We start from the raw sequence: 10,489 nt of genomic DNA, 5'->3' as shown, positions 1-10,489 counted from the left end.
TCACGCCCCTGGTAGGCTGACCGGCCACAGCCCAAAGTGGCTTCCACCTCGGCCTTCTGCTAGAGCCCAAGCGGCTTCCACGCCGGCCTTCTGCCATCGCCCAAGCTGCTCTCACGCCCCTGGTAGGCTGACCGGCCTTCCGCCATCGCCCAAGCTGCTCTCACGCCCCTGGTAGGCCGACCGGCCACACAGCCCAAAGTGGCTTCCACCTCGGCCTTCTGCTAGAGCCCAAGCGGCTTCCACGCCGGCCTTCTGCCATCGCCCAAGCTGCTCTCACGCCCCTGGTAGGCTGACCGGCCACAGCCCAAAGTGGCTTCCACCTCGGCCTTCTGCTAGAGCCCAAGCGGCTTCCACGCCGGCCTTCTGCCATCGCCCAAGCTGCTCTCACGCCCCTGGTAGGCTGACCGGCCACAGCCCAAAGCGGCTTCCACGCCGGCCTTCCGCCATCGCCCAAGCTGCTCTCACGCCCCTGGTAGGCCGACCGGCCACACAGCCCAAAGTGGCTTCCACCTCGGCCTTCTGCTAGAGCCCAAGCGGCTTCCACGCCGGCCTTCTGCCATCGCCCAAGCTGCTCTCACGCCCCTGGTAGGCTGACCGGCCTTCCGCCATCGCCCAAGCTGCTCTCACGCCCCTGGTAGGCCGACCGGCCACACAGCCCAAAGTGGCTTCCACCTCGGCCTTCTGCTAGAGCCCAAGCGGCTTCCACGCCGGCCTTCTGCCATCGCCCAAGCTGCTCTCACGCCCCTGGTAGGCTGACCGGCCACAGCCCAAAGTGGCTTCCACCTCGGCCTTCTGCTAGAGCCCAAGCGGCTTCCACGCCGGCCTTCTGCCATCGCCCAAGCTGCTCTCACGCCCCTGGTAGGCTGACCGGCCTTCCGCCATCGCCCAAGCTGCTCTCACGCCCCTGGTAGGCCGACCGGCCACACAGCCCAAAGTGGCTTCCACCTCGGCCTTCTGCTAGAGCCCAAGCGGCTTCCACGCCGGCCTTCTGCCATCGCCCAAGCTGCTCTCACGCCCCTGGTAGGCTGACCGGCCACAGCCCAAAGCGGCTTCCACGCCGGCCTTCCGCCATCGCCCAAGCTGCTCTCACGCCCCTGGTAGGCCGACCGGCCACACAGCCCAAAGTGGCTTCCACCTCGGCCTTCTGCTAGAGCCCAAGCGGCTTCCACGCCGGCCTTCTGCCATCGCCCAAGCTGCTCTCACGCCCCTGGTAGGCTGACCGGCCTTCCGCCATCGCCCAAGCTGCTCTCACGCCCCTGGTAGGCCGACCGGCCACACAGCCCAAAGTGGCTTCCACCTCGGCCTTCTGCTAGAGCCCAAGCGGCTTCCACGCCGGCCTTCTGCCATCGCCCAAGCTGCTCTCACGCCCCTGGTAGGCTGACCGGCCACAGCCCAAAGTGGCTTCCACCTCGGCCTTCTGCTAGAGCCCAAGCGGCTTCCACGCCGGCCTTCTGCCATCGCCCAAGCTGCTCTCACGCCCCTGGTAGGCTGACCGGCCTTCCGCCATCGCCCAAGCTGCTCTCACGCCCCTGGTAGGCCGACCGGCCACACAGCCCAAAGTGGCTTCCACCTCGGCCTTCTGCTAGAGCCCAAGCGGCTTCCACGCCGGCCTTCTGCCATCGCCCAAGCTGCTCTCACGCCCCTGGTAGGCTGACCGGCCACAGCCCAAAGTGGCTTCCACCTCGGCCTTCTGCTAGAGCCCAAGCGGCTTCCACGCCGGCCTTCTGCCATCGCCCAAGCTGCTCTCACGCCCCTGGTAGGCTGACCGGCCTTCCGCCATCGCCCAAGCTGCTCTCACGCCCCTGGTAGGCCGACCGGCCACACAGCCCAAAGTGGCTTCCACCTCGGCCTTCTGCTAGAGCCCAAGCGGCTTCCACGCCGGCCTTCTGCCATCGCCCAAGCTGCTCTCACGCCCCTGGTAGGCTGACCGGCCACAGCCCAAAGTGGCTTCCACCTCGGCCTTCTGCTAGAGCCCAAGCGGCTTCCACGCCGGCCTTCTGCCATCGCCCAAGCTGCTCTCACGCCCCTGGTAGGCTGACCGGCCTTCCGCCATCGCCCAAGCTGCTCTCACGCCCCTGGTAGGCCGACCGGCCACACAGCCCAAAGTGGCTTCCACCTCGGCCTTCTGCTAGAGCCCAAGCGGCTTCCACGCCGGCCTTCTGCCATCGCCCAAGCTGCTCTCACGCCCCTGGTAGGCTGACCGGCCACAGCCCAAAGTGGCTTCCACCTCGGCCTTCTGCTAGAGCCCAAGCGGCTTCCACGCCGGCCTTCTGCCATCGCCCAAGCTGCTCTCACGCCCCTGGTAGGCTGACCGGCCACAGCCCAAAGCGGCTTCCACGCCGGCCTTCCGCCATCGCCCAAGCTGCTCTCACGCCCCTGGTAGGCCGACCGGCCACACAGCCCAAAGTGGCTTCCACCTCGGCCTTCTGCTAGAGCCCAAGCGGCTTCCACGCCGGCCTTCTGCCATCGCCCAAGCTGCTCTCACGCCCCTGGTAGGCTGACCGGCCACAGCCCAAAGTGGCTTCCACCTCGGCCTTCTGCTAGAGCCCAAGCGGCTTCCACGCCGGCCTTCTGCCATCGCCCAAGCTGCTCTCACGCCCCTGGTAGGCTGACCGGCCTTCCGCCATCGCCCAAGCTGCTCTCACGCCCCTGGTAGGCCGACCGGCCACACAGCCCAAAGTGGCTTCCACCTCGGCCTTCTGCTAGAGCCCAAGCGGCTTCCACGCCGGCCTTCTGCCATCGCCCAAGCTGCTCTCACGCCCCTGGTAGGCTGACCGGCCACAGCCCAAAGTGGCTTCCACCTCGGCCTTCTGCTAGAGCCCAAGCGGCTTCCACGCCGGCCTTCTGCCATCGCCCAAGCTGCTCTCACGCCCCTGGTAGGCTGACCGGCCTTCCGCCATCGCCCAAGCTGCTCTCACGCCCCTGGTAGGCCGACCGGCCACACAGCCCAAAGTGGCTTCCACCTCGGCCTTCTGCTAGAGCCCAAGCGGCTTCCACGCCGGCCTTCTGCCATCGCCCAAGCTGCTCTCACGCCCCTGGTAGGCTGACCGGCCACAGCCCAAAGTGGCTTCCACCTCGGCCTTCTGCTAGAGCCCAAGCGGCTTCCACGCCGGCCTTCTGCCATCGCCCAAGCTGCTCTCACGCCCCTGGTAGGCTGACCGGCCTTCCGCCATCGCCCAAGCTGCTCTCACGCCCCTGGTAGGCCGACCGGCCACACAGCCCAAAGTGGCTTCCACCTCGGCCTTCTGCTAGAGCCCAAGCGGCTTCCACGCCGGCCTTCTGCCATCGCCCAAGCTGCTCTCACGCCCCTGGTAGGCTGACCGGCCACAGCCCAAAGCGGCTTCCACGCCGGCCTTCCGCCATCGCCCAAGCTGCTCTCACGCCCCTGGTAGGCCGACCGGCCACACAGCCCAAAGTGGCTTCCACCTCGGCCTTCTGCTAGAGCCCAAGCGGCTTCCACGCCGGCCTTCTGCCATCGCCCAAGCTGCTCTCACGCCCCTGGTAGGCTGACCGGCCTTCCGCCATCGCCCAAGCTGCTCTCACGCCCCTGGTAGGCCGACCGGCCACACAGCCCAAAGTGGCTTCCACCTCGGCCTTCTGCTAGAGCCCAAGCGGCTTCCACGCCGGCCTTCTGCCATCGCCCAAGCTGCTCTCACGCCCCTGGTAGGCTGACCGGCCACAGCCCAAAGTGGCTTCCACCTCGGCCTTCTGCTAGAGCCCAAGCGGCTTCCACGCCGGCCTTCTGCCATCGCCCAAGCTGCTCTCACGCCCCTGGTAGGCTGACCGGCCTTCCGCCATCGCCCAAGCTGCTCTCACGCCCCTGGTAGGCCGACCGGCCACACAGCCCAAAGTGGCTTCCACCTCGGCCTTCTGCTAGAGCCCAAGCGGCTTCCACGCCGGCCTTCTGCCATCGCCCAAGCTGCTCTCACGCCCCTGGTAGGCTGACCGGCCACAGCCCAAAGTGGCTTCCACCTCGGCCTTCTGCTAGAGCCCAAGCGGCTTCCACGCCGGCCTTCTGCCATCGCCCAAGCTGCTCTCACGCCCCTGGTAGGCTGACCGGCCTTCCGCCATCGCCCAAGCTGCTCTCACGCCCCTGGTAGGCCGACCGGCCACACAGCCCAAAGTGGCTTCCACCTCGGCCTTCTGCTAGAGCCCAAGCGGCTTCCACGCCGGCCTTCTGCCATCGCCCAAGCTGCTCTCACGCCCCTGGTAGGCTGACCGGCCACAGCCCAAAGTGGCTTCCACCTCGGCCTTCTGCTAGAGCCCAAGCGGCTTCCACGCCGGCCTTCTGCCATCGCCCAAGCTGCTCTCACGCCCCTGGTAGGCTGACCGGCCTTCCGCCATCGCCCAAGCTGCTCTCACGCCCCTGGTAGGCCGACCGGCCACACAGCCCAAAGTGGCTTCCACCTCGGCCTTCTGCTAGAGCCCAAGCGGCTTCCACGCCGGCCTTCTGCCATCGCCCAAGCTGCTCTCACGCCCCTGGTAGGCTGACCGGCCACAGCCCAAAGTGGCTTCCACCTCGGCCTTCTGCTAGAGCCCAAGCGGCTTCCACGCCGGCCTTCTGCCATCGCCCAAGCTGCTCTCACGCCCCTGGTAGGCTGACCGGCCACAGCCCAAAGCGGCTTCCACGCCGGCCTTCCGCCATCGCCCAAGCTGCTCTCACGCCCCTGGTAGGCCGACCGGCCACACAGCCCAAAGTGGCTTCCACCTCGGCCTTCTGCTAGAGCCCAAGCGGCTTCCACGCCGGCCTTCTGCCATCGCCCAAGCTGCTCTCACGCCCCTGGTAGGCTGACCGGCCACAGCCCAAAGTGGCTTCCACCTCGGCCTTCTGCTAGAGCCCAAGCGGCTTCCACGCCGGCCTTCTGCCATCGCCCAAGCTGCTCTCACGCCCCTGGTAGGCTGACCGGCCTTCCGCCATCGCCCAAGCTGCTCTCACGCCCCTGGTAGGCCGACCGGCCACACAGCCCAAAGTGGCTTCCACCTCGGCCTTCTGCTAGAGCCCAAGCGGCTTCCACGCCGGCCTTCTGCCATCGCCCAAGCTGCTCTCACGCCCCTGGTAGGCTGACCGGCCACAGCCCAAAGTGGCTTCCACCTCGGCCTTCTGCTAGAGCCCAAGCGGCTTCCACGCCGGCCTTCTGCCATCGCCCAAGCTGCTCTCACGCCCCTGGTAGGCTGACCGGCCTTCCGCCATCGCCCAAGCTGCTCTCACGCCCCTGGTAGGCCGACCGGCCACACAGCCCAAAGTGGCTTCCACCTCGGCCTTCTGCTAGAGCCCAAGCGGCTTCCACGCCGGCCTTCTGCCATCGCCCAAGCTGCTCTCACGCCCCTGGTAGGCTGACCGGCCACAGCCCAAAGTGGCTTCCACCTCGGCCTTCTGCTAGAGCCCAAGCGGCTTCCACGCCGGCCTTCTGCCATCGCCCAAGCTGCTCTCACGCCCCTGGTAGGCTGACCGGCCTTCCGCCATCGCCCAAGCTGCTCTCACGCCCCTGGTAGGCCGACCGGCCACACAGCCCAAAGTGGCTTCCACCTCGGCCTTCTGCTAGAGCCCAAGCGGCTTCCACGCCGGCCTTCTGCCATCGCCCAAGCTGCTCTCACGCCCCTGGTAGGCTGACCGGCCACAGCCCAAAGTGGCTTCCACCTCGGCCTTCTGCTAGAGCCCAAGCGGCTTCCACGCCGGCCTTCTGCCATCGCCCAAGCTGCTCTCACGCCCCTGGTAGGCTGACCGGCCACAGCCCAAAGCGGCTTCCACGCCGGCCTTCCGCCATCGCCCAAGCTGCTCTCACGCCCCTGGTAGGCCGACCGGCCACACAGCCCAAAGTGGCTTCCACCTCGGCCTTCTGCTAGAGCCCAAGCGGCTTCCACGCCGGCCTTCTGCCATCGCCCAAGCTGCTCTCACGCCCCTGGTAGGCTGACCGGCCACAGCCCAAAGTGGCTTCCACCTCGGCCTTCTGCTAGAGCCCAAGCGGCTTCCACGCCGGCCTTCTGCCATCGCCCAAGCTGCTCTCACGCCCCTGGTAGGCTGACCGGCCTTCCGCCATCGCCCAAGCTGCTCTCACGCCCCTGGTAGGCCGACCGGCCACACAGCCCAAAGTGGCTTCCACCTCGGCCTTCTGCTAGAGCCCAAGCGGCTTCCACGCCGGCCTTCTGCCATCGCCCAAGCTGCTCTCACGCCCCTGGTAGGCTGACCGGCCACAGCCCAAAGTGGCTTCCACCTCGGCCTTCTGCTAGAGCCCAAGCGGCTTCCACGCCGGCCTTCTGCCATCGCCCAAGCTGCTCTCACGCCCCTGGTAGGCTGACCGGCCACAGCCCAAAGCGGCTTCCACGCCGGCCTTCCGCCATCGCCCAAGCTGCTCTCACGCCCCTGGTAGGCCGACCGGCCACACAGCCCAAAGTGGCTTCCACCTCGGCCTTCTGCTAGAGCCCAAGCGGCTTCCACGCCGGCCTTCTGCCATCGCCCAAGCTGCTCTCACGCCCCTGGTAGGCTGACCGGCCTTCCGCCATCGCCCAAGCTGCTCTCACGCCCCTGGTAGGCCGACCGGCCACACAGCCCAAAGTGGCTTCCACCTCGGCCTTCTGCTAGAGCCCAAGCGGCTTCCACGCCGGCCTTCTGCCATCGCCCAAGCTGCTCTCACGCCCCTGGTAGGCTGACCGGCCACAGCCCAAAGCGGCTTCCACGCCGGCCTTCCGCCATCGCCCAAGCTGCTCTCACGCCCCTGGTAGGCTGACCGGCCTTCCGCCATCGCCCAAGCTGCTCTCACGCCCCTGGTAGGCCGACCGGCCACACAGCCCAAAGTGGCTTCCACCTCGGCCTTCTGCTAGAGCCCAAGCGGCTTCCACGCCGGCCTTCTGCCATCGCCCAAGCTGCTCTCACGCCCCTGGTAGGCTGACCGGCCACAGCCCAAAGCGGCTTCCACGCCGGCCTTCCGCCATCGCCCAAGCTGCTCTCACGCCCCTGGTAGGCCGACCGGCCACACAGCCCAAAGTGGCTTCCACCTCGGCCTTCTGCTAGAGCCCAAGCGGCTTCCACGCCGGCCTTCTGCCATCGCCCAAGCTGCTCTCACGCCCCTGGTAGGCTGACCGGCCACAGCCCAAAGTGGCTTCCACCTCGGCCTTCTGCTAGAGCCCAAGCGGCTTCCACGCCGGCCTTCTGCCATCGCCCAAGCTGCTCTCACGCCCCTGGTAGGCTGACCGGCCTTCCGCCATCGCCCAAGCTGCTCTCACGCCCCTGGTAGGCCGACCGGCCACACAGCCCAAAGTGGCTTCCACCTCGGCCTTCTGCTAGAGCCCAAGCGGCTTCCACGCCGGCCTTCTGCCATCGCCCAAGCTGCTCTCACGCCCCTGGTAGGCTGACCGGCCACAGCCCAAAGTGGCTTCCACCTCGGCCTTCTGCTAGAGCCCAAGCGGCTTCCACGCCGGCCTTCTGCCATCGCCCAAGCTGCTCTCACGCCCCTGGTAGGCTGACCGGCCTTCCGCCATCGCCCAAGCTGCTCTCACGCCCCTGGTAGGCCGACCGGCCACACAGCCCAAAGTGGCTTCCACCTCGGCCTTCTGCTAGAGCCCAAGCGGCTTCCACGCCGGCCTTCTGCCATCGCCCAAGCTGCTCTCACGCCCCTGGTAGGCTGACCGGCCACAGCCCAAAGCGGCTTCCACGCCGGCCTTCCGCCATCGCCCAAGCTGCTCTCACGCCCCTGGTAGGCCGACCGGCCACACAGCCCAAAGTGGCTTCCACCTCGGCCTTCTGCTAGAGCCCAAGCGGCTTCCACGCCGGCCTTCTGCCATCGCCCAAGCTGCTCTCACGCCCCTGGTAGGCTGACCGGCCTTCCGCCATCGCCCAAGCTGCTCTCACGCCCCTGGTAGGCCGACCGGCCACACAGCCCAAAGTGGCTTCCACCTCGGCCTTCTGCTAGAGCCCAAGCGGCTTCCACGCCGGCCTTCTGCCATCGCCCAAGCTGCTCTCACGCCCCTGGTAGGCTGACCGGCCACAGCCCAAAGTGGCTTCCACCTCGGCCTTCTGCTAGAGCCCAAGCGGCTTCCACGCCGGCCTTCTGCCATCGCCCAAGCTGCTCTCACGCCCCTGGTAGGCTGACCGGCCTTCCGCCATCGCCCAAGCTGCTCTCACGCCCCTGGTAGGCCGACCGGCCACACAGCCCAAAGTGGCTTCCACCTCGGCCTTCTGCTAGAGCCCAAGCGGCTTCCACGCCGGCCTTCTGCCATCGCCCAAGCTGCTCTCACGCCCCTGGTAGGCTGACCGGCCTTCCGCCATCGCCCAAGCTGCTCTCACGCCCCTGGTAGGCCGACCGGCCACACAGCCCAAAGTGGCTTCCACCTCGGCCTTCTGCTAGAGCCCAAGCGGCTTCCACGCCGGCCTTCTGCCATCGCCCAAGCTGCTCTCACGCCCCTGGTAGGCTGACCGGCCACAGCCCAAAGTGGCTTCCACCTCGGCCTTCTGCTAGAGCCCAAGCGGCTTCCACGCCGGCCTTCTGCCATCGCCCAAGCTGCTCTCACGCCCCTGGTAGGCTGACCGGCCTTCCGCCATCGCCCAAGCTGCTCTCACGCCCCTGGTAGGCCGACCGGCCACACAGCCCAAAGTGGCTTCCACCTCGGCCTTCTGCTAGAGCCCAAGCGGCTTCCACGCCGGCCTTCTGCCATCGCCCAAGCTGCTCTCACGCCCCTGGTAGGCTGACCGGCCACAGCCCAAAGTGGCTTCCACCTCGGCCTTCTGCTAGAGCCCAAGCGGCTTCCACGCCGGCCTTCTGCCATCGCCCAAGCTGCTCTCACGCCCCTGGTAGGCTGACCGGCCTTCCGCCATCGCCCAAGCTGCTCTCACGCCCCTGGTAGGCCGACCGGCCACACAGCCCAAAGTGGCTTCCACCTCGGCCTTCTGCTAGAGCCCAAGCGGCTTCCACGCCGGCCTTCTGCCATCGCCCAAGCTGCTCTCACGCCCCTGGTAGGCTGACCGGCCACAGCCCAAAGTGGCTTCCACCTCGGCCTTCTGCTAGAGCCCAAGCGGCTTCCACGCCGGCCTTCTGCCATCGCCCAAGCTGCTCTCACGCCCCTGGTAGGCTGACCGGCCTTCCGCCATCGCCCAAGCTGCTCTCACGCCCCTGGTAGGCCGACCGGCCACACAGCCCAAAGTGGCTTCCACCTCGGCCTTCTGCTAGAGCCCAAGCGGCTTCCACGCCGGCCTTCTGCCATCGCCCAAGCTGCTCTCACGCCCCTGGTAGGCTGACCGGCCACAGCCCAAAGTGGCTTCCACCTCGGCCTTCTGCTAGAGCCCAAGCGGCTTCCACGCCGGCCTTCTGCCATCGCCCAAGCTGCTCTCACGCCCCTGGTAGGCTGACCGGCCACAGCCCAAAGCGGCTTCCACGCCGGCCTTCCGCCATCGCCCAAGCTGCTCTCACGCCCCTGGTAGGCCGACCGGCCACACAGCCCAAAGTGGCTTCCACCTCGGCCTTCTGCTAGAGCCCAAGCGGCTTCCACGCCGGCCTTCTGCCATCGCCCAAGCTGCTCTCACGCCCCTGGTAGGCTGACCGGCCTTCCGCCATCGCCCAAGCTGCTCTCACGCCCCTGGTAGGCCGACCGGCCACACAGCCCAAAGTGGCTTCCACCTCGGCCTTCTGCTAGAGCCCAAGCGGCTTCCACGCCGGCCTTCTGCCATCGCCCAAGCTGCTCTCACGCCCCTGGTAGGCTGACCGGCCACAGCCCAAAGCGGCTTCCACGCCGGCCTTCCGCCATCGCCCAAGCTGCTCTCACGCCCCTGGTAGGCCGACCGGCCACACAGCCCAAAGTGGCTTCCACCTCGGCCTTCTGCTAGAGCCCAAGCGGCTTCCACGCCGGCCTTCTGCCATCGCCCAAGCTGCTCTCACGCCCCTGGTAGGCTGACCGGCCTTCCGCCATCGCCCAAGCTGCTCTCACGCCCCTGGTAGGCCGACCGGCCACACAGCCCAAAGTGGCTTCCACCTCGGCCTTCTGCTAGAGCCCAAGCGGCTTCCACGCCGGCCTTCTGCCATCGCCCAAGCTGCTCTCACGCCCCTGGTAGGCTGACCGGCCACAGCCCAAAGTGGCTTCCACCTCGGCCTTCTGCTAGAGCCCAAGCGGCTTCCACGCCGGCCTTCTGCCATCGCCCAAGCTGCTCTCACGCCCCTGGTAGGCTGACCGGCCTTCCGCCATCGCCCAAGCTGCTCTCACGCCCCTGGTAGGCCGACCGGCCACACAGCCCAAAGTGGCTTCCACCTCGGCCTTCTGCTAGAGCCCAAGCGGCTTCCACGCCGGCCTTCTGCCATCGCCCAAGCTGCTCTCACGCCCCTGGTAGGCTGACCGGCCACAGCCCAAAGTGGCTTCCACCTCGGCCTTCTGCTAGAGCCCAAGCGGCTTCCACGCCGGCCTTCTGCCATCGCCCAAGCTGCTCTCACGCCCCTGGTAGGCTGACCGGCCTTCCGCCATCGCCCAAGCTGCTCTCACGCCCCTGGTAGGCCGACCGGCCACACAG

This window comes from Corythoichthys intestinalis, unplaced genomic scaffold, assembly GCF_030265065.1.
Source record: "Corythoichthys intestinalis isolate RoL2023-P3 unplaced genomic scaffold, ASM3026506v1 HiC_scaffold_91, whole genome shotgun sequence".
In the NCBI taxonomy this organism is placed as follows: Eukaryota; Metazoa; Chordata; class Actinopteri; order Syngnathiformes; family Syngnathidae; genus Corythoichthys; species Corythoichthys intestinalis.
Note: the sequence above shows the minus strand (reverse complement) of the source record.